Source organism: Bos javanicus, chromosome 3, assembly GCF_032452875.1.
Source record: "Bos javanicus breed banteng chromosome 3, ARS-OSU_banteng_1.0, whole genome shotgun sequence".
In the NCBI taxonomy this organism is placed as follows: Eukaryota; Metazoa; Chordata; class Mammalia; order Artiodactyla; family Bovidae; genus Bos; species Bos javanicus.
This window is the reverse complement of record NC_083870.1, coordinates 10,722,671-10,747,644: the sequence shown is the minus strand read 5'-3', so window position 1 is coordinate 10,747,644 and position 24,974 is coordinate 10,722,671. Positions and strand designations below refer to the sequence as shown.

The 24,974-nt window shown below is 44.0% G+C and overlaps 1 long non-coding RNA gene and 1 other non-coding gene across 4 annotated transcripts in view; both read right to left on the bottom strand.

Moving 5' to 3' along the window:
- The window catches only part of LOC133238766 (uncharacterized), a 102,249-nt gene that overhangs the window by 36,797 nt on the left and 40,478 nt on the right, over positions 1-24,974 (bottom strand). The window lies entirely within an intron of this gene.
- Positions 17,978-18,051, bottom strand: TRNAR-UCU (transfer RNA arginine (anticodon UCU)). Its single transcript has one exon. It is a non-coding gene; the product is annotated as a tRNA-Arg (tRNA).

Genomic DNA, 24,974 nt, shown 5'->3' with positions numbered 1-24,974 from the left:
GTTTCCTCTGCCTGAAGTATTTTCCTCCCTACTTCTCTCCTGCATCACCAACTGGGAGAGGCTTGTTACTCATTTTACCCAGAGTACCTTCACCCATCAGCCTCTGTCTGTCTCTCATTTATTCCCTTTGTGACACAGTAATTACAAATAGTGGCCACCTTATTTACTTTTCTTCTACTGCTTTCCTCTTTGTCAGTCTCTCCTACCTGAATACACACTTCACAAGTATCAGGACCTCCTATGTTTTGTTTATCTGTATGTTCCTAGTTGCTAGCCTAGTGACTGATATAAAATAGTTGCCAGACATAGCAAAGGGAGCAAAATAATGACAAATTCATCAAAAGTACACAATTAAATGACTTCAGTATAAATGAATTTATCGCCTCATGTGTCAGCCATTGTGTCAGGGAGACAGAAATAAAAGACAAGTAAATATGCCACGGGGAACGCCACGACAGACGTACACACAGGAGGTGACAGGCAGACAAAGGGAGGGCACCTGATCTAGATGAGAGTGGGTGGGAAGGGAAGCCAAGAAAAGCTACCTAAAGGGGTCTGACATTTCAGAGGTTGTTTCAAGTCATCAAGAGAGGAAATGGAGGAAGGGCATTCCAAGTGGGGTAAAGATAAAGTGTGCCAATCTGAGAGGATTCTTCTCTATCTAATTCCTCCAGCAGAAGCACGTACACTGAGGGCTGAACTTCCACTCTCTTTTCCTTAACCCCAAACTAGCCAAATGTACTATGCTTCAAAATGTCCTCTCATCCCAACCCTCTGCTTCCAGGAAGGACTGTATTTATTATTTTCAGATACACCTACTTAAAAAGAAATATTCAGCCCGCCTATAAAATGCACAGATTTCAAGCAAAGGTAACAACTTGGAATTCATTGTTTGCAGGCAAGTTTGCTACACTGACCTAAATGAGAGACTCGCCTGAGATGACTCCTGCCTGTCACAATATCTCTTAATCCACACTCAGAGAAGACAGAGAACAACCCAGAACTAGTTCTTGTTGCCCAGGGAGATTTTGGAACCATGTGTTAATGGTTTATGTGGGAAAAGAAGGAGAAGTTTCTGTGGTTGTGCTGTTGAAAGTTTTGTCGAGACTTTTATGTTTTTTTGTTGTTTTTTTTAAGAGGACTTCCCTGGTGGCGCAGTGGATAAAAATCTGTCTGCCAATGCAGGGACACAAGTTCAATCCCTAGTCCAGGAAGATTCCACATGCCATGGAGCAACTAAACTTAACAGCCACAACTACTGAAGCCCATGCACCTAGAGCCTGTGCTCTTCACCCAAAGAAGCCACCGCAATGAAAAGCCAGTGCACTGCAATGAAGAGTAGCCCCAACTTGTAGAAACTAGAGAAAGCCCGCATGCAGCAACGAAGACCTAGTGTAATCAAGAATAAATAAGTGTTCAAAAAATAATAATAATAATAAATAAATAAATGTTTTTTTTTTTAAGCAGGTAAATAGTGAGTATTAGCCAGAATTTGAGTATAATCATTAGTTACTAAGATCTGTGGATTCACAGGAGTCATTTCTGAGTTATGTTTAATTAAGGAGAATTTTAACATGATGTTTTTTTCCACCCTTCTACCAGGATATCGCTGATGGCTCAGATGGTATAGAATCTGCCTACAATGCAAGAGACCCAAGTTCAATTCCTGGGTCGGAAAGATCCCCTGGAGAAGAGAATGGCTACCCACTCCAGTATTCTTGCCTGGAGAATTCCATAGACAGAGGCACCTGATGGGCTATAGTCCATGGAGTCACAAAGAGTTGGACATGACTGAGCGACTAACACTTTCTTCCCACCCTAAGGGTTTGAAATTATACTGCAAAACACGAAAGTTAAAGTTAGAGGGACCTTTAGTAATAATCTTTTTTACCCCTTCATTTAAAATCAGGGAGACTAAGACCAGTAGAGTAAGACTATTCATGTAATCAACATGTTTGTGGAGGTCAATTTTTTGTATCCACTTGAGTGGGGCAGGGAGTGCTCAGATCTTTGGTCAAACATCATTTCTGGGTGTATCTGTGAAGGTATTTCTGGATAAGATTAACATTTGAATCTGTAGCCTGAGTAAAGCAAATTGCCCCTCCCCATGTGATGGGCTCCATCCAATCTGTTAACAACCTGAGTTGAATAAAAGGCTAAGAAACAATTCTTCTTCCCTGCCTGACTGTCCTCAAGCTAGAACATCAGTCTTCTGCCTTGGAATGGAACTATATTATCTATTCTCTTTGGTCTGAATTTCTCAGCCTCCATAATCACATAAGTTCCTAATAATAAATCAATCAATAACTCTCTCTCTCCCTCCCTCTCTGTAAACACACACACACACTTTCTCTCTCTCTCTCTCTCTCTATTGGTTCTGTTCCTCTTAGAATCTTCACTAACACAGCATCCAGTGTCACTCCAAGGGAATGGCACCCACCTCAATAGCCTCTTCTAACCACTGAGTCCCAGGTCAAACATCACACCATCAGCAGCATTTGCCACCCAGGGCCTGTCGTTTTTCTGTGTGACTCTGTGTTCACATGGGTGGCCTGTCCTGAATCTTGCCTTCTCTTTTTTAAAAAAATAATTGAAGTATAGTTGATTTATAACATTATATCAGTTTCAGGTGTGCAACATAATCATTCAGTATTTTTATAGATTATACTGAGAAGGCAATGACAACCCACTCCAGTACTCTTGCCTGGAAAATCCCATGGATGGAGGAGCTTGGTAGGCTGCAGTCCATGGGGTTGTTAAGAGTCGGACACGACTGAGCGACTTCACTTTCACTTTTCACTTTCATGCATTGGAAAAGGAAATGGCAACCCACTCCAGTGTTCTTGCCTGGAGAATCCCAGGGATGGCAGGGCCTGGTGGGCTGCTGTCTATGGTGTTGCACAGAGTCGGACACGACTGAAGCGACTTAGCAGTAGCAGTAGCAGCAGACTTATGATAAAACACTGGCTATATCCCCGTGATGCACAACACATCCTTAAAACGTACTTATTTTATACACAGTAGTTTGTACCCCCATAATCCCCTACTCCTCTATCACCTTTCTCCCTGGTAACCAGTGTTCTCTATAACCTTGAATCTGTTTCTGTTTTGTTATATCCCTGCCTTCTCTCTTGACTTGTCCATTTCCATTAACCTTCTTTTGCCTCTACTGCAACCAGATTCTTTTCCTCATGTAAAACAATACAATCAAATACTCCACACTCTGAGAATAACCTTGTAGCACTATAGATAGTTCACTGAATTGCTCTTAGGGTTTCACCTGCTTTTTGACCCATCTATTAGTTCTCCTCGGATATTGTTTCCATACACACCCAGCTTAGCTCCTATAGACAGAGCTCCCCCACCCCCCGCCCTGCCAGTACCCTAACCCTCCTCCTCTGTCCTGCTTCCCCCCCATCCATGCCCCTCCCTCTTGACTGTAACTCCTGTCATTTCATCTGTCAGCTTTCTCCATGCGTGCACCTGGCTGCAAATTGCTGTTAGAGAAAATCACACAGCTATAAATTAATGATAACAAACTTTATCTGCATTCTTCACGCTGCTCCACAAACGTATTGTGTTTCCTATTCAGTCGACTCTCCACATTTCAATAATAATCACTGCCAGATTTCTTCACTCCTCAGATACTTGACCCCTCTACTTCTGAGTTCACTCTCAGAACAGTACTCATACTCTACTCCATAGAATACAGGGATCCATCAGACAGAAACTCCTTCATCTTTCTAACTGTAGTGGGTTGAATAGTACCCCCTCCCCCACCAAGATATGTCCAGATCCTAACCCTCAAAATCTGTGAACTTATTTGGAAAAAGAATCATTGCAGATGTAATTAAGAGTCTCAAGATGAGATCATCCTGGGTTTGAGGTGAGCCCTACAATTCAACGACAGGTCTCTTAATAAGAGAAAGGCAGAAAGAGTTCTGAGATACAGAGAAGCCAACTAAGTGAAGATAGAGGCAGAGAACCCCAGACAAGGGACCCCTTCAGAGGGAGGGAGAGCAGATGCTGCTGCTGCTAAGTCGATTCAGTCGTGTCTGATTCTGTGTGACCCCATAGACGGCAGCCCACCAGGCTCCCCGTCCCTGGGATTCTCCAGGCAAGAACACTGGAGTGGGTTGCCATTTCCTTCTCCAATGCATGAAAGTGAAAAGTGAAAGTGAAGTCACTCAGTTGTGTCCGACTCTTTGTGACCCCATGGACTGCAGCCCACCAGGCTCCTCCGTCCATGGGATTTTCCAGGCAAGAGTACTGGAGTGGGTTGCCATTGCCTTCTCTGACACCACCCAGAGTGGGGTAATTTATTATGGCATCCCTAAGAAATTAATAATGCCAACCAATCTGACACCTATCTGCATCCAGACCAGCCCCTCCCCTCCCCAGACCTCTTACAAGAGCAAGGGTGGACACCTCCCATTTATGTCTCCAGGTAGGCTGTGGATCCCACAACACGGCCTTGTGCTCAAGGGTACACGTCTCAAGTCACATACCCCGATATGAATCCCAGCCCCACCATGTACCGTGTGGCCTTGGTACCTATCTGTGCCTCAGTGTCCACATCTCAAAGAAATGGGCTAATAATTATAGAACTTCTCAGAGAGGCTGCATATAAGTCAAATGAGATAATGCTCCTAGAACAGTTTCTGTACACAAAAAAGGGGCACAGCAAATTATTTATGTATTTATTATCTCTGGCTGCCTTCTTAGGGACTAAACTATCAAGTGAATACTTCCTCTCTTGGTTCCTTCAGCCTTTCTTTCTTTATGGGGTAATGTCTGCGAGCACTGAAACATTCTCAACCCTTTTCTTTCCAAAGAACAAGCAACAACAGTATTTCTCCCTAACCATACCTCTCCTGCCAATTCCCACTGAGTCCCTAAACTCCAGTTTACAACAGATATTTTCATTTTCTGCACTCACTGCTCCCACTTCCTCGTCCCTTACTTGTGTGTGAACTCACTGAAATTGACTGTGTCCCTTCACTGGACCTGCACTGGACAAGGCCATGTACGTGTCACTAAATCCTAAAGAAAAACATCAGTTGTTATCAGCAATTTTGGCCACTGCTGCACATCTTTTTTTCTTTTTTTTTTTAAGCTTCTTACCATTGGCTCTGGCACTGGCCCTCCTGGTTGTCTCCCAGCCTCTCTGGCTGGTCTTCTGTGCTGGCTTCCCCCTCTTTTTTTTTTTTTATTTTTATTTTTTTTAATGTAAATTTATTTATTTTAATTGGAGGTTAATTACTTTACAATATTGTATTGGTTTTGCCATACATCAACATGAATCCGCCACAGGTATACACATGTTCCCCATCTTGAACCCACTTCCCTCCTCCCTCCCCATACCATCCCTCTTGCCTTAAAAGATGTGTTCCTCAAGGTTTCTTAGTCATTCTTATTTTATGTTTGGTGAGGTATTGACCACTTCCAAAACATCAATTTACTCTCAACAGGCTGATCATCCTGACTTGTATCTCCAGCCCAGATTCCTCCCCAGTGCTCCAGGCTCATATATCTAATTATTCACTAGACATATCTACCAATACACCTTAGACACCTCAAATTCAACATGTCCAAGGGGGAATACTCACCTTCTCTGGCCTTGAGAATCTACATCTTGTCTAGTACTTGCTGTCTCACTAAGGGGCACCTCCTTTTGTTCAAGCCAGAAAGCTGGGAGCCATTCTGGACTCGTCTCTTCCTTTGACGCCTTACAACCAATTTCCACCAAGTCTCATCTGTTCAACATCTTAAATATCTCTCAGATTCACTCACTTGTCTCCTTCTCCACTGTCTTAATGTAAGCCAATGCCACATCACACATATCTCGAAACTTATGTCCCATCAGGGTTTTCCCTCCAGACCTTCTCCAAACTTCAGCTAGAATAATCTTTCCAAAATACAAATCTGAGTGTGGCCACCCCTGCTGCCATTCATACACAAACTTTTAAAATTTTTCATTGCTGGTATCTGTTCTTATAATAAAATCCAAACTTCATAGAAAGATTTATCAGCCCCTCCATAATCCGGCTCTCAGCATTTGGCTCCTATCCCATAGCCTTCCTGGAGTTTTTTTGCTTTCCCTTTCCTCCATGGCTTCATACCACTTCTTCAAGGGAGACTTCCATGACTCTCAGCCTTCCAGATATTCCATGACATTCTCTGAATTTCTTTTAGCAGAGGGCTCACCAGAACATGTTGGGATGCTATAATCAATGTCCGCCTTCCACATTGTACAGCGAGCTCTCTAAGGATCGGACTCATGTCTGTCCTGCTCCCCAACATCCCCCCATTGCTTCCCCAAGTTCCTGGCACACAGTAAGCACTTAATGAGGACTGGCTGAGTAAATGAACAAATGCTGCTTTTCTTGTGAATAACTCAGTACTTTATACTGGCATTTCTCTAAATTCCCTGTGAATCGTGATTATTTGTATATGAAAAAAAATGACCGTAATTAAGAGTTGACTGAATTAAAGGAGAAGAAGCAATTAAGAGTGATTTATCCATTGCTGGAAGGGTGGGGAGAAAAGGGACCCCTCTTGCATTGTTAGTGGAAATGCAAATTGATACAGCCACTGTGGAGTACAGTATGGAGACTCCTTTAAAAACTAGGAATACTACTACCATATGACCCAGAAATCCCACTACTGGGCATACACTCTCAGTTCAGTTCAGTCACTCAGTCGTGTCCGACTCTTTTGACCCCATGAATTGCAGCACGCCAGGCCTCCTTGTCCATCACCAACTCCCGGAGTTCACTCAAACTCATGTCCATCGAGTCAGTGATGCCATCCAGCCATCTCATCCTCTGTCGTCCCCTTCTCCTCCTGCCCTCAATCCCTCCCAGCATCAGAGTCTTTTCCAATGAGTCAATGCTTCGCGTGAGGTGGCCAAAGTACTGGAGTTTCAGCTTTAGCATCAGTCCTTCCAAAAAACACCCAGGACTGATCTCCTTTAGGATGGACTGGTTGGATCTCCTTGCAGTCCAAGGGACTCTCAAGAGTCTTCTCCAACACCACAGTTCAAAAGCATCAATTCTTTGGTGCTCAGCTTTCTTCACAGTCCAACTCTCACATCCATACATACACTCTCAGTAAACCATAACTGAAAAAGACACATGTACTCCAATGTTCACTGAAGCACTAGTTCATTGCAGCTATTTACAATAGTGAGGACATGGAAGCAACCTAGATGTTCTTCAACAGAAGAATGGATAAAGAAGGTGTAGTACACATACACAATGGAATATCACTCAGCTATAAAAAGGAACACATTTGAGTCAGTGCTAATGAGGTGGATGAACCTAGGGCCTATTATACAGAGTGAAGTAAGTCAGAAAAAGAAAGACAAATATAGTATACTAATGCATATATATGGAATCTAGAAAGATGGCACAGATGAACCTGTTTGCAGGGCAGCAAAGGAGAGTCAGACGTAAAGAACAGACTTTTGTTCACAGCGGAGGAGGGAGAGGATGGGATGACTTGAGAGAGTAGTACTGAAACATATACATTTCCACAGATATGGATATGATATCCATAAATATGATATCTGTAAAACAGATAACCAGTGGGAATTTGCTGTATGATGCAAAGAACCCAAAGCCAGCTCTGTGACAACCTAGAGGGGTGGGATGGAGAGATAGGGGGTTTAAGAAGGAAGGGACATGTGCATGCCTGCGGCTGATTCCTGTTGATCTATGACAGAAACCATCATAAGACTGTAAAATAATTATCCTCCATTTTAAAATGAAATAGAAATTTAAAAAAAAAACTAATAAAAAAAGAGTGATTTATCCCAGAACTCTCCCATAGAGTAATTTAATTCAAAGGAAAAGAATTATTTGACAAAAACCTAGAAACTGGAAGCAGTTTAACGGTGTTACCTAAAGATCTTGGAGAAAAGTTTTCAATGATAATGTATTCAGATTAAGATAGACAATGAAAAGGATACTTTATAGCAGACTGGTTTCCTGAGGGGCCACTTTGGAAACTATGGAGAAATACATATTTTACTTTAAAAACCTAGAAGAGAAGAATTTGTGATAGGATACTATAGACAACATCTGAATTTGAAGGATTACTAAATAAGACATCTCTTAATCTGGATAAAATTGGACTCTATCTCCTATGCTTTATACACCTTTAACCAATAATCTGCTCCTCACTCATGCCATTTCAGATAAGTCTGACATTTTATTTCTCTTCTTTTGTATATGGATCATGGATGAGATTTACAGACAACACATGCGCTGAAATGGGATAGATGTGATCTTTGACCAAAATCAAGTCAGAAAAGAACAAAGTTTAATGTCTGTGACTTGATACACAAATAAAAAAGTAAAAGAGTATCTAATAAATGAAGCCCACATGTCATAAGGGAAATGCTGTATGCAAGAACACTGACTTCAGAGAAAAAGAGTTTAGATTTTGCATCGGAAAACCCAGGCTGGTACTGTTAAGTAAGATTTCCAGCAGGTGGCGCCCTGAACCAACTAATGTGAAACACAAGCTCCAATGTGCTGTTAAATACACCTATGCTGTGTGTCTCTCAGTCTTTTCGACCCCATGGACCGTAGCCCGCCTGGCTCCTCTGTGTCCATGAGGATTCTCCAGGCAAGAATACTGGAGTGGGATGCCATTTCCTTCTCCAGGTTAGACACACGTACATTTTAAGAATTAAAATCACTTCCCTATATATATATATATATATATATATATACTACTTACATACTCAGGAGATTGTGGAGTTCCATGCACTCTGTGGAACACGTAAATACATTGTACCTGAACACATTCTTCCACGGGGGACTAGAGTAACAGCATATTATGAAGGCTCACATTAACAAGCCAGACATACAAATATACATATATATGTATGTGAACTTGGATCTGTTTCTCAGAGCCAGTCTGTCTCCTCCAAATTGGTCCTTTAATACCATCTAGTAAATATTCCACCCTCCTCTGCTATATCATCATTCTCTCTCTCTCTCCACAATCACTAACCCAGATGTCTATGGTCTCTTTAAACACCAACATCCTCTTTTTCCCAATTACTCTCAGAAGATGGCATGATCACTTCCTTCAAAAGAAGGACAAGGAGGAGGGAGAGGAGGAGGAGGAGCCAGCTCCATCAGCAGGTGGAACTGTCTTATCTTCCAGATGCCAACAAGCAAATCTGCATCTGCACCCATCCTATCACCTTGCCCTCCTTCCTTCCTTCAGCAAGACAGAAGGCAGCTCTACAGGCACCAAAGCGACTCCCTTTTAGCATGCTCTACATCATATGCCCCTCCTACTTTCTCAGAAACCCTAAGCATCATTTTCTTCTCTATTTCTTTCTCTTGACTATTCGGATTCTCCTTCTCAGTGATTTCCTCCCCAGGGGTTTTTCAAACAGCTCAAGTCTCTCCCACTGACACAGATAAAATGGGTGGACATATAGGTACAGGTTCGACCGTGAGTTAATCATTGCTGAAACCAAGTGATGGGCACATGAGGGTTCATAATACTACTCTGTTGAATTTATTTACATTTGAAAATTTCCAAAGTGAAAAGTTTTAAAAAGAAAAAACAAAAAACACATTCTTGTTTGGCTCTTCCTGTCTTCCAGCTCACCAGCCTTCCTTCATCCCTTCTCAGCCAGACGTCTAAGAGTGGCCTTTCTGTGTTCTCTCCTCATCCTCCCCTCCCTTTTCTCTGCACCCCAATCTGGTTTCTTGCCCTTTTACTCCATAGAAAGTGAAAAAAACCTACCACCAGCTTTCACATATCTTACTCTAACGGATAAGTTTAGTTCTGCTTATTCTTGGCTCTGCGGTGGCACATGGTACTCAATCAAGTCCCTTCTTAAATGCTCCCTTCCTTTGAATTCAGAAATGATATTCTGGTTTCCCTCCCACTTCCCTTGCCATTGCTTCTCTCTTTTTCTACTGTGCCATTAAACAGTAGAGTTTTTCTTAGCTCATTCTTAGGTCCTTCTCACTCTACTCTTTCTCTTGTGTGATCTCATTCACAGTTTTGGCTTCAAATTCCACCAACATGCAGATGACTCCCAAAATTAAATCATTAATTCAGACCCTGACCCAGCTCTTAGCTTCAAAGCACCTCAAAGTTAGAAGCTCAGAGCTGAGCTCACCTACCCTGAACCTGGCCTTCTTGCAGGGTTTTCCTATCTTGGTCAATAGTAAGCAAGCCAGAAATCTTGGAGTCCCCTTTGACAGCTCCTTCCTCTTTGTACCATTGCCAATCTACTACCAAATCCTGCACATTTTTGCTCATAAACATCTCTAAAACCCATCTGCTGCTGCTGCTGCTGCTGCTAAGTCGCTTCAGTCGTGTCCAACTCTGTGCGACCCCATAGACGGCAGCCCACCAGGCTCCCCCGTCCCTGGGATTCTCCAGGCAAGAACACTGGAGTGGGTTGCCATTTCCTTCTCCAATGCATGAAAGTGGAAAGTGAAAAGTGAAAGTGAAGTCATTCAGTCGTGCCCGACTCTTAGCGACCCCATGGACTGCAGCCTACCAGGCTCCTCCGTCCATGCGATTTTCCAGGCAAGAGCACTGGAGTGGGGTGCCATTGCCTTCTCCCCATCTACTTTTCTCTAACTACACCACCACCACCATCACCCAATCCAAGCTAACCTCACTTCTCCCAACGACTACTGAACTGCTATTCAGCTCCAGTGTCTGTCTTGGCACCTTTCCATCCTGTCCTCTGAACAGCAGCTGGAGCAATCATTCTAAAATGCAAAGCTAATCACGTTATTCTTTGGCTTAAAACCCTTCAGTGGTTTCGCCTTGTTTTTCGGATAAAAACAAAACCCCTACAGTCATGACAAAGCCCTGTGGGTCAGCTTCCTGTCTCTCTCCAATTTCATTTCATGCCTCTTTCTGCCTGCCTCTCTGAAGTCAAACCACACTTGCTTTTTAGCCATTTATTCTCTCTCCCACCATGAAACCTCTGTGCTCCCTGTTCCTCTGTCTGGAAAGCTCTTTCCTTCATTCTCTGCCTGGTTATTTCCTACTGATCTTCAGAGTCAAGTCAAGAGACATTTCCTGGAAGAAGCTTTCCTTGGCCCCTCCAAGGAGGTCAGCTCCCTCTATCATAAACTTCCTCCCCTCTATCGTCTGCCTCTTCATTCGTAGTTGCAATTCTACAATGTATTTGCGTGATAATCTGTGCCTCTCTTTGTTCATCTTTGTATCCCACCAGCACCTAGCTCAATGCTTAGCACACAGTAGGTGCTAAGTAAGTATTTGTTGAATGAGTAACTGAATGAATGTCCATTCTCGGTCAGGTTTCTGTATACTTAAGCTGTCTCCAGGCTACCTCCCCCAGCATCTCTGAGTGAATACTCAGGGGTCACAAGCTCATTTTTAATATTAAGATATTTCTGTGCTTTTATAACTAGTATATACCAGATCCTCATATGTGGGACATGCCAGGCACTATTTTTACTATAAAGTTTGCAGCCAGATAATTATTTGTGTACCTAAAAATGCAGGTATAATGAAGTAAAACCCCAAAACTGTACTAAAATATAGAATAAAGCATAAGACTTCAAAGAAATATTGTACTTGTCAAAAACCACTTTAGTCTCTGCTTCCTGACATCTGGGGGTAAAAAAATCACTCTCCTCCACTGTTAGGGGCAGAGTTAAGTAAAAAAAAATGTTAAAGTACTGTTGGAAGTTTGTGCATAATTAGAAAAGAAAATAAGCTGCATATTCCTTCAAAATACGTATAATTGGTTCTAAATTGTCTGCTATTTTGGATGGCACCATGCTGCTGCTGCTGCTGTTAAGTCACTTCAGTCATGTCCAACTCTGTGCGACCCCATAGACGGCAGCCCACCAGGCTCCCCCGTCCCTGGGATTTCCTAAGCAAAAGTACTGGAGTGGGGTGCCATTGCCTTCTCCATGGCCCTCCTCAAAAGTGGACTACAGATGTAGCAAAAGGAAGATTATTAGGGGCTGTTAGTGATTCGTAGATGATGCTCCTCCAAAACTCAGGACTGGGCTAGGTCCATGGCAGGCAACTCCCAGGAAGTGCCCTGGCCAGGAACACAGCAGCCAACCTCTGGGCTCCTACCTCCTCCCAGCTCCCCAGGAATCTGTCTGTTCTCTGGACACCCTGGTGCTCATACCTTTCTTTAAAACCCAGCATTTCTCCTAGTTAAAAAGACTTCACGTGACCCTCTCCATGGGGCCTGTGAAACCTTGTTCCCAGAACTGGACTAATGATTCCTGCAGGCTTCTATGCTCAGAGCCCCAGAGAGAAGTCCAGAGCTTCCTAGTGAGCATGGGAGACAGTCTCTTGGTGATGACTACTGTAAGATGCATCATGCATTTCTTACTCCCTCTAGCACTCCACTGTGCCCAAGCATTTTCAAGGTATGGAGACATGTGGTCCATGGCTAAGTCCCCCAGAGCCTCACACACGATCTCCAAGAAACTAGCTTGAAACATTCAATCTGAAGAAGGCTGGTTGGACAAACCATCCGTAAACAAAGGAAGCTAGTGTTTGTTTCTGCACTTATTATGGATCTACCTATCCAGACCCTTTTCCATTTTACCTTATTTAATTCTAGATATTAGTTGGATCTTCTAGAAGAGGAAACCAAGGCTCAAGAAACCTAGTGCACGCCCAAAGATACACAAATAGACAGCAAGACCGCTGATGCAGACCCAGGCCCGTGTCGTCCCCTAACAGTCGTTTCCTCCGCTATGCTTGTGTCTTCAGCTTCTCGTATCATAAGACTCTGTGTCTCGCCCACTGTCCATTCTCTCAGTAGAACCATCACAGGACAACATTACATTACAGAAGCAAAAAGATACATCTTCCAAGGAGGACACAAAGAAGTTTAAAGATGTTCTGTTCCATTACAATTTATAGGAACTGAAAAAAGACATAAACACTGAAATCATGTTTAGGAGAGTAGGTTCCACTTCCTATGGCTTTTAAATGCAAACAAAAATGAACAGCTTTGCTAGTAAGTGGAATCATTGTAAGGACAATAAACTAACTAGTTCCTAGACAAACTATAAATGATCCATGCCAGGCTAGCTTTCCAGAAATGACAGATCACTTTTGTAGGTGGACATTGTTATAAAACCCTCCATTTCTAGTGGTGTCACTTGGGAACCACACCCAGCTGCTTCTAAAAGGTGTTGTGTCCAGCAGACCAGAAAACGTTCCCTTCTCCCCAGCACAGGCTATTCTTTACCAACAGTCAAAATTAACCCTTCAACACATAAATCAGATTCCACCACTCCTCTGCTCAAACCCACCAATGACTTTTCATTAGCATGAAGGAAAGCTTGATCTACAAGACTTACCACTTGGTCTGCAATAGCTAAGAGTCGGACACGACTGAGTGACTTCACTTTCACTTTTCACTTTCATGAAGCATTAGAGAAGGAAATGGCAGCCCACTCCAGTGTTCTTGCCTGGAAAATCCGAGGGACGGGGGAGCCTGATGGGCTGCTGTCTATGGGGTTGCACAGAGTCGGACACAACTGAAGCGACGCAGCAGCAGCAGCTGCAGCAGCAGCAGTGATTTGAAAATTTGGTGGAGTATTTTTTTTTTTTTTTTTTTTTGCTTTGTTTCTGTAATGATTGGGTACCACTGAGTCTGGGTGAACTCCGGGAGTTGGTGATGGACAGGGAGGCCTTGTGTGCTGCGATTCATGGGGTCGAAAAGAGTCGGATACGACTGAGCAACTGAACTGAACTGAACTAGCTACAGAGAGGAAGGGAACCTGGGATTCGTGTGTCCTGCAATATGTAGATGCATCTCACACAAAGAAGACCTGCCCCACATGGTGCACTTCTTTTGAATGACCTACGGAAAGGCTAGTTGCTGGTGTCTGGACCTAAAGTCTATCTCATTTTTCCATATAAATACAGCTTTCTGCATGGTTTCAAATTTCCTAAAATATTCAGGAATGCAAAATGGTTCCTGCTTTGCAAGAATATTTAATTTATTTTGATCATAAATTTATCAGCAAGTGTGTACCAGTTTGGGAAATCACAACACTGCTGATGGTTGATATTCTTTGTGATATTTATAATAGACCTGCACTTTTTTTTGCATATCTGCATCTATAGTTATTGCATTGGAGGTGATTCTTCATATAGATATAAGACTGCTAGTGTGGCATTTATGTATTAAAATACATAGTGTTTATTACATTTCCTTACATTTCAAAAAAAGGAATTTTATTGATTTGTTTTAATTATACTTATAAGTTGTATTACCTATAAATTCACTGCAGGATAGTAAAGGAAAAGTGAGGAGATGCCAGACTTAACACACCAGGCAGAGCTGGCTGTGATGGGGTGAGTACATCATCCTGTATGACATGCCCCGTATTTTTTTTTTTTTAACCACACTACCATGGCATGTGGGATCTTAGTTCCCCAATCAGGGATTGAACCCATGCCCCTTTATTAGAAGCATGGAATCTTAGCCACTGCACTGCTAGGGAAGTTCCAACATGTCCCATATTAATCTCTGAGCTTGACTCTCTTCATCACTGTCTCCACTCCAGCCACACTAACCTTTGTGCTTTCCCTCAGTCTTCAAGCTCATGCCCACCTCAGGCTCTCTGCTCTTGCTTTGTTTCTCTGTTTGGAATGCCCATCATCTGCATTTCATCGAGCTCTCTTGCTTCATTTACTCTCCACTCACATGCCACCTCCTGGGAAAGTCTTCCGTGACCACCAGGCTTCACATCACTCTTTTATCATCAATTCTTCCAGTAGGTATCTCTACCTACAATTCTACCATAATATTATTTACCTACCTATTCTTTGTCTCTGTCACAGAAATATGCACTCCATGAGGGAAGTGGGAAATGCTATTTTGGATCCCTGTGCCTGGAAAGTGGCATAAAGTGGGTGCTTGATAAATATTTGTAAAGTGGATGAATTCATGCAAGAAGACATTGCCTGTGTTCCTGATCCCTAGGAGCTATGGCTCTTTCTCTTTTTTATCTACATAATTTATAGCCAATCTAAGTCAGCATTAATTCTTTCAAACATATCCATCAAATGCTGACCATATTTCAAGTGGTGAGAATACAATAATAAATAAGATATATCCTGTCTGCACACTTTGTAATTAATGGCCATTTTCAGCACCTGCGAAGCATTTGAGTCCTACAGTGAAGTGACTTTATTTAAAAAAAAAAATCTACCCATTTCTATTTTATATTTTGAGTACCTTTAAAATGTAATAATTATGATATTCATAATTTTAAAAAATTCTCTCTCTTGTGTTAAGAAAAATGTTGCTAAAACATATATAGGAATTTTTTACCAATTTGGAAAATCTTACCACTGGTCCTGGTGATGTTCTTCTACAAGTTCCCAAAACATCACCCCTCAGAGGCAGAGGGAGCTAAAAGCTGGGTGATGCCTAAATAAGTGGAAGCTTTTAGTTCCCTTCAGTGGTGTAGCCAGTGGGGACCTCTACCTACCTGGCTGAGATGAAGTCACCTACATAAGGCACACAGGGGCCATGTGCCCTCTGAAGGACTCCACCAGCTAGAAAGCCCATTCCGTCCTCTCTGTTAGGGCAGCACAGGTCAGTACCAGCCCCAGCTGGTGGCATACAGCCACCCTGGAGGTCCCAGGCAACAGCTGATCATTCAGAGCCTTTCATTCCCCTACTCTCTGGCCAGGCACCTTTTCTGCATGCTGAGGAGTGAGACAAAAGCAACCCCCAAACTAACAAAACCTATACACTTGCACGCAGCTCTACAGAGCTATATAGAGCTGTACAATGGACTTTCTCATTCATTTTCACATTTGGAAGATGGACAGTACAGTTTTGTTTTAATAAATAAGCAAGTTAAAGATCAGAGAGGCTTGGAAACTTGGCAAAGCTGCAACTTAAACCAGGATCTCCTGATTCCAAGTTAGAAAATGGAAACCATTGTCTAGCTACAATCAGGTTCGGGGGATTATCTGTGGAGTTAAATTCTCACTGATATAGAACTTGACCTGAGGAGCTGGCTACATTGCACCCTGATCAAGCACTTGAACGAATCTCAGTTCACTGCCTACTTGGGCACACATCCCATCCCAGCTCCCACGATTTCATAAAGACTACATTTCATAAAGAATACATTCATAGAGAGCTTCCAGAATTGAGAAAAGCTTAGAGTGAGCCATGATGAATGTATACCCTTGTCCCGAACTTTCACAGTGCTAGAAACTGTTGGCATTCAGCAGCACCATTATAATAGATGATGCATAGGGAGTGAGGGGTGGACTAGAAAGATGTAGGTAGTATTCTGGCTGAAAACTCTGAAATGCCTCTTCTGTAAACTCCTTCCCTACAATCCCCCATGCCCCTATCCACACACACAGACCAATTTTTCCTTTCAGGCCTGACCTTAAAGCAAAAAGATCTAGGATAAACTGAGCTAAAAATAAAAGGCTCCAGAAGGGCTGTCCAGGGATTTCAGGTCCAAAGGCCATATCCATCGGGCTGTCAGGAAAGAGTTAATATCAGAACTGGTGTTCCATCAAAGTAACTCAGGAAGGTAAAACTGTATTGGTTCTTATTGCAAGATTCCTAAGTCCCTTTAAAAGTACCAGACTAACTTCAAAAGAATTTCAGGAGTTTCAGCTTGCTGCAAACGCACACAAGTCCCCAAGCTAAAAAAAAAATTGATGGATTCATTTTGATATTTGGCAAAACTAATACAATTATGTAAAGTTTAAAAATAAAATAAAATTAAAAAAAATATATATATATATATATTGGTCTCCTTCCAGAGTCCTCCTGTCTGCCGTATCAATTCCCCACTTCTTAGCATGGATTGGATTCTCCTATCTCACCCCATCCCAGCTTCTTCAGAGCACAAGTGACAGCTGGCCGTGTCCTCTGGTCACCTGTCCAGAGCCCTGGGTTGGAGAGATGCTGACTCCCCAGCAGTCAGGAGGAGAGGTGAGTCTCCTCAGGTTTCCCGAGTTCACCTGAGGTGGAGGTCAGTTCCCAGCTCAGGCGGTTCCCTCTAGCTAATAGACTAGAGGCTGCAATATGAAATGAAGAGCCAAACCAGCCCAAAATAGAAAACCAATTCGACCAAGCTCCCAATCTTCCTGACTGTGGCCCATTAGATGAAGTAGGGAAAGAGAGCTGAAGTGGATGCAGGATGAGAGAGCTGGTGAGAAAACTGCTTGCTGGAAACCAAGAATTATGAAAAGAACATTCTGATACAAACCTCAAAGCCTGTCCGGCAAGCAGGAAAGGCTGCAAACTTTGCAGTCAAGACCACTGAAGTGTAAGACCTTGAATTTCTGGGGACAAGTTCGTCTCCTGCTGATAATTAGCATGCTGCTGTGTAGTTTATTCCACTGAGATGAAGAACAATGATTACATCTCACTTTGTAGAGGAGGAAGTGAGTGATGAGCCTTAGCACACACACACAAAAGCCTATCCTTTGGAATACAAAAGGATAGCCGACAAAGACAGCACAGGTCCTCACCCTCTACAGGACCCCATCCACCTCCTGACCCATCTTGGTCAAGGTGAGTGTTACCTTCAAGGACAACTGGACTTTTCCTTATCAGCATATGGGATGATCTGCCTTTTCATGTGCTCAGAGGTAAAGGAATGGAGCCATAGTGGTTTCAAAACCTATGGCCAGGCATCCCAGTCACTCTTTGCCAGTGATTTTTCTGCGAAGCAAAGGATTCAAAGGCTGTGTCAGGCTGAGCGGAGAGATGTAGCAGGCATCTGAGCCTTCGCTAGACAATAGAAAATTAATAAGGGAGGAACAGGGAAAGAACAAAGAGCGAGGAGACAGAAAAAGAGGGGAGGTCCAGGATTCCCAAGGAAAGGGGTTTTCTTTCTCTTCCCAGAGCCCCCAGGGAGGAATAAATATAACTATCAACCTAGCATGACAGCATATAAAATAAAAGAGGTACCTGCCAGGTGACCATCTCTGCCGGGACTCGAACCCGGAACCTCTGGATTAGAAGTCCAGCGCGCTCGTCCATTGCGCCACAGAGACCTCACCACACACACAGCATCAGCACCAGAACTGAAAAAGCACATACCTTCTGCATCACCGAGCCATCTCAGCATCCTGCTCTCTGAGCGGTGGGGGGACAGGGACAGCTGGAAAATCTGGAGTGGAGATCCACCAGCAGGCTCCATCAAAGCTTTTCTCAGTACCCTGGGTCCTGGGGTCCGCAGAGGATCGGAGGAATGTGAAAGTGGTCATTTCCCCAGTCCCAGAATCTCTGATGGAGTAGGACAGAGCGTGAGTCTTTGCTCTTCGGTTCCTCTCCATCCCTAAGGGAGGCAGGGAGACCGTCTTTCTATTCTCATGCTAATTAAGCAGAGTGCACCCAGTCCAGGAGAGAAACCCGAAGCCTTCTCTACCTCCACCCCTCTCCCTCACTGTGGTTTCATCCCAGTCCAGCTATTCTCAGACAGGGGCTGGGCAAAGCTGGGAGATTTAGGAAAACCCTCGATCCCTGAGACAAAGAAGCTTGCCTCCGTAAAGAAACAGTGTGAACGGCAGCAAAGACTGGCAGGGAAACTGGGCTCCAGAAGACGGTACAATCCTCAGCTTTGAGAGCTGTATCTATGGAGCCTGGGAAGAGGGAACGGGAGTCTGATATGATGCTCCTTCAGCATCCTCTAGAACTAAGGATGGGAGTGGAGACGGAGCAGCGGTCTGTGCGTTTGAGAGAGAGACAGAACAGACAGAGAGGGAAGGTGGGAAGAAGGGCACACGGGGGGAGGGTGAGTGTGGCAGCTCTATAATGAAACACAGATGGTCTTCAAGCAACCCTCCACCAATACCTGCCTCCCTTCCCCCACCTTCCCCAGCTCCAAGTCTGCTTTTCTTTCCTCCAGGTCTGTCTTACTTAAAGAATGAGGATTTCTCAGCTGCTTGGGCTTGCTAGGTGACCCTAGACAATCAAACTGACCATCACTCCATAACCTTACATAAAGACTTCCATACCTACCCCAGATCAAATAAAACAGTTCCTATTTTTAAAAGCCTCCTAGAGAAAACAATGCCACAATCACTGTTTCCACTATGCCAGTCCTTCTGAAAGTCTAATCTAAGTCCTTCTAATCTCACCTTCAGCTCATTTTATCCTATTTGATTACCAGACACATCAGGGGACAACTGGCCTCTGTGTTTCCAATGACAGTACATTGATTGAAAGACTCTGATTCAGTGTTCATGACCCCACTCCCACTCAAAAGGTTACAACTAGAGTAAAGTGCTGGCTCAGAATCCCCTTCTCCCCAACCTCAGTGTGTGCTTCTAGGGCTACAGCTCTGGTCACTGCCCCCTGCCTCCAATTATAGCTCAAGATACAGGCGATGGCCAAGTGAAGAACAGCATGACAATATGAAGGGCTTCAATCAGAAGATCTTAAAGGGCCCTTCTAAGACTGTATCCTAGAGTAATAGCTCATACTTCCCTACCCGTTCCTCTAGCCCCAGTGATGGGATCAGGGAGCAAGGTGATTCAGTCAGGCTAGGATGCAAAGGGAAGAGTCTAACACCTGGGGAAAAGCAGCCACTCCAATCAAGCTTGCCTTTTGTCTAGGGCCTAAAGAGAGGAGCTTAGAAAAGTAAAACAGCTTACGCATATTACAAACCTAAAGCAAGGAGGCACAGGCTGCACCAGTCTTAATACGTTCACCCTAGACAGCTCCAAGAATCTGACACATAGAACTTGGTGCTGGCCAGAGACTGTACTACTTTGAGTGGCCAGGAACAAGGTGCTAGTCAGGGAACTCATGAGGAGGCCCACGTGCTTGTAACGCAAACCTCGATGCTCAGGCCAGCCATGAGCCCCACAGGCATGAGGAAAAGGAAAGCCTAGGTTATCGGGATACTTCCCACCAGACTCAGTCAGTGCTCTCTGAGACACGACACATCCTCTGCTCTTCAGAGATTGAGCCCCATACCCAAGAAATCTACCAGTCCCGAGATCTGCCCAAATCTTCACTACCTTAAGAGATCATGTGTTCCCCACAACCTGAGTGAACAGCCCCAGTTCTCCAACTTCCTCCAGACCTTCAGTCACCGTTTGATATGTTCGCACTTGGGGCTAGGGCATACATGGATGAGAGATAATAATGACATGGTCCCATCCTCAAGGATCCCATAGGTAGATTCTAATCTAGGAACTACTCTGAAAGACGGACGGGAAAAGATGGAATTGGTCTTGCTGTTTGTTGCTGTTCAGTTGCTAAATCCTGTCTGACTCTTTTGTGACTCCATGGACTGTAGCCCACCAGGCTCCTCTGTCCGTGGAATTTCCCAGGCGACAATACTGGAATGGGTTGCCATTTCCTTCAAACCTGTGTATCTTGCTTGGCAGGCAGATTTTTTACCACTGAGCCACCTGGAAGGATGGAATTAGTCTTATTGCCCAGCAAATAAGGTGCTGATTTTCCAGGTTCACACCAACCAAACAGCCAGCTTCAGTAGCAAGTTATGTAGTTTGCTAGCTTCAAAACTCTGAGAATGTGACTTAACTTCTCAATCTTCCATTTCCTCATTGTAAACTGGGGGCAATAAAAAACGCTATTGAGAAAGATGAGCTGAGACTTCAAGATGTTGTCGCCCTCCTTCCTCTGTCCCATGAGTTATACTTCTTGACTATCTTGCCTGAGTTACCTCCTTCCTCATGAACACCCTTCCTTTATCCCTCCATTACTCCCCACCTCAACCTCTCCATTCTAGCAAAGAAACACCCCTCCCCAACAAGAGTCTCTCCAGGACCCTTTACACTTATATTCTATATCAACAAAAATATGCTGGACTTTGTCCAAGGGCTTTTATCAAATAAGAGACATTTCTCTGACATCTATTATTTCACTTTAAATCCATCAATCAGATAAAGCTTCTTGATAAGTGTGATTAATGTCTCTCAATTAGGTTTTTAATTTGAAAATAAGGAGGGAAACAATCAAAGAAAGTGGTAGTTTTTAAAGGGGAAGGAAAGATAAGGTTAAGCCATCAAAATGATTAAAGACAGTACATCTTTTTCTTCTCTAAGCTAGGTATGTCATTTGTGTTTATGTAAACCCTTAAGAAGATGAGTACATTCTCCTTCCAAAAAAAAATTTTGTACTGATTGAATTCTCCAAAGATCTATGACTCAAGCATTACTCATACCTCTAATTGAATGCCACCCTCTGACCCCACAGACACACTGGTGATGCTCATACCTTATTTCATTCATAAAGTGTTGCTGGGATACACGTGATAAATGCCAGAAACTTCTCCCGCTGGCCCAGAAACAAATACAATTAAATCCCACATTCTATCTTGGCCCTGCTTACAGCTTCCATGTTCTAAATGCTAAAGGATATTAGATGGAGGAGGACAGTGTAACCGTTTGGAGAGTACAGCCTTTACACACTATACTTTCATCTAGTCCCTGCTGCTGCTGCTGCTGCTAAGTCACTTCAGTCGTGTCCGACTCTGTGTGACCCCACAGACGGCAGCCCACCAGGCTCCCCGTCCCTGGGATTCTCCACTGTCCCAAATCTTATCCATTCATATGAACATGGGCACATTCTCGCAAAGTGGTTTCCATGTACCATTTTCCAATGTCCCCAACAAATATCTTATTTTCTCACCCCTAAGAGTCAGCCCATCTCATTCCTCTTGTCAGCACCTCCCAGGGAGGTTGAGAAAGGTTTGCAAGGTCAGGACTGTGGGGCTAGGCCCTACTCTGCAGAAGTTACAGGTGCTCAGTTCGTAAGTCCCTACTCTTTACACAAGGCAATGGGGACATACCCATAAAGCAAAGGGCCTTTGGTTCTTCTCCAGACACTGCATCTTTTTTGGGCCTTGCTCCCTGTCATTTGTCTATTTCTCTCATGCATTTTTCTAACCCATGATAATAAAGTTTGTATGTTCCTAAAGCCTTCTATTTCCTTCCTTCTTCAGTCAAGACTTCCCTGGTGGCTCAGATGGTAAAGGATCTGTCTGTAATGCAGGAGACCTGGGTTCAATCCCTGGGTTGGGAAGATCATGACTGAGGAACTTCTACTTTTTTACTTTCAGTCAAGGAGCTTGACTGTAGATTGCTTTTTCCCTCCTCATCTTTTCCCTGTCCTTTTAAGTAGAAAGAAGTGACATAATCCAGGTAATAACTGAGCTTGTAATCAAGCCAAAGGAGCACAAATAGAGAGCCAATTTTGCTTTAATCACAACATCCGACTTTCAGACACCATTCCGGGTCTAACTCAGTCCCACTTGGGATATCCAGCCCTTTCAAGCTTCCTGGAAAGTAGACCTAGAACCAATCTATTTCAAAAATGGGCTAGACTTCCAAAGGGTACTCAAGGTCACAGTGGAGATACTGAGGTCAATCTCTTGTGGGGGGTCGGGGGAGGTGGTCTGAGGAATGCTGAAGAATCTGGAGATAGAATCTCCCCTTCCTGGTTGCTTCTACCTCCCATCATTTTCAGCTGACTAGAAAATTCCAGAGAGTATATCTCCAAGGATATGAAATGCTCTGTTTGGTCAAAAAGTATGAGGAAGCTAGCTGTTGCTGCTGCTGCTGCTAAGTCGCTTCAGTCGTATCCGACTCTGTGCGACCCCATAGACGGCAGCCCAGCAGGCTCCCCCATCCCTGGGATTCTCCAGGCAAGAACACTGGAGTGGGTTGCCATTTCCTTCTCCAATGCATGACAAAGTGAAAAGTAAAAGTGAAGTCGTGTCCGACTCCTAGCGACCCCATGAACTGCAGCCACGAACTGCAGCCTACCAGGCTCCTCCGGCTATGGGATTTTCCAGGCAAGAGTACTGGAGTGGGTTGCCATTGCCTTCTCCGAGCAGTGTCTAACAAAACAAGAGGAAGTGGGCTGACACATCCCACCAGATCTTTCTGGGAATTTGCTGGAAAATGTTCTCAGCTTTACCCAGGTTTTCCTCCTAAATGTGTAATTTCTGGTATTTCCTCTCTAGTTCAACACTCTTCTCTTTAAAATCCAGGCTCTCTCGTGATTTCCCTGGCAGTCATGGAGTTAAGACTCCGCACTTCCAGTGCAGGGGGTGCGGGCTAGATCCCTCAGGGAACTAAGATCCCACATGCCTCCATTACTAACTCTAAGTCGTCCCCTTCTCATGCGTTCAGTACTAACCTCCTTGTCATGTCTTCCCACTGTTTCTTCTCCTCACCATCTCCACCAGTTTCTCCTTCTTCCTCAGGGCACATCCACCTTAGTCATTTCCTGATTTAAACGCCCTTTCCCCTCTGTGCACACTGCTCCTCACTCAGGTTCATTTCACTACTTCCCACATTCTGCAGCTGCCATTCCCTAATCCTTTCCCACCCAGTCACCATCCTCGGCAAGGCACAATTTCTTGGCCCTTTCCCTATCTGTTCTCATCTCCCCTTGGATCCATCTACTTTAAGACTGTTGCCCAAGCTCACTGTTCCTGGTCTCTCCCATATTCAGCCCATTGCTCCTCTCTGTCTTCGCCCTCCATAACCACTATCCCAAAGGTTTTTTGAGTTTCCCAGCCTCTCATGCTCCTTGACTCTCACTGTCTCAGTAGACTGTCACTTGGCTCCAGAGTCTTGATTTTGTCTTTCCTTCATTCCCAGGCTCTCTTTTTCCTTCCTCCAGATTTCATGTCCCAGATCTCTTTCTTTTCCACCCATCTTCCTAGCCCAGACTTTTTCTCCTTCTTAAATCTTCAGTTTATAGTTCTTGTTCTGAATCTCTCTACCCAGTCCACACAGATCAAGATTCCTGAGGATTGTCCAGAATGACCTGCTGGTCCTTCCCTTCCTTTCCATTTTCGCCTCTAGACATCCTGGAATCTTCCTGTCTCCACGACACACCTGTGTCTCTTCTAGTTCTTAGATCGCGGCTCTGTGCACCACTGGCTTTAAAACCAGGAGGCCCCAAATAGGGCCCTGCTAATCCCCATGGCATTTAGTTACCAGAGGACAGGCTGGCAACTAGGCTTCTTAATCTTCATAGTGACAAGGGGCCCTTGATTCTTAAAAGGTCAAATGCTCTAGGCTAGAGGTCAAAGAATTAGAAGATGCATCCTTAAAACGCCAATTACTCTGTAGTCATTGGCCAAGGGATTCAAGAACATTGGTTTTGCCTAATATTAGGAGTAAACTGGGCTTTCTTTTTCTTTTGCCTACCTCAGCTCCACTTCCCATTCAGCCAGGAAGAAACCTTGAGGTGAACACAGCAAAGTAGACTCATAATGGCCAGACAAGAACGGTACTCATCTTTTACAATACATCAGTTTAATTAAACCAAAAAGTACATCCATGAAAGTTTCAATTCCAGGAACTAAATTTGTCCTTATTAAGGACCTTCTGCTTGACAAGCGATTGTTGTTGTAGTTGTTGTTGTTCAGTCACTAAGTGGAAGTGGAGTCGCTCAGTTGCGTCCGACTCTTTGCAACCCCGTGGACTGTAGCCCACCAGGCTCCTCCATCCATGGGATTCTCCAAGCAAGAATACTGGAGTGGGTTGCCATTTCCTTCTCTAGGGGATCTTCCTGACCCAGGGATAGAACCCAGGTCTCCCACATTGCAGGCAGATGCTGTAACCTCTGAGCCACCAGGGAAACCCTGTTTAGTCACTAAGTTGTGTCCAACTCTTTGTGACCCCATGAACTGTAGCATACTAGGCTTCCCTGTCCTTCACTATCTCTTGGAGTTTGCTCAAGTTCATGTTCATTGAGTCAGTGATGCCCGTGACAAGCCATAGCAACATCTATACTATACAGCCTATCCTTACATGACAGTCCATTACTACCTGCAGAAGACTGGGACTTCTAAAGCTCAGGCTTTAGAAGTAGTCCCCACACTGGAAACAGGGTCATGGGAAAGCATTTTACCTTGAGTAAACCAGTTGGTCTCCTCCAGTTTCAGTTTCTCCTCCTTTAAAAAGCGGCAGCTGAATTTCCAAGG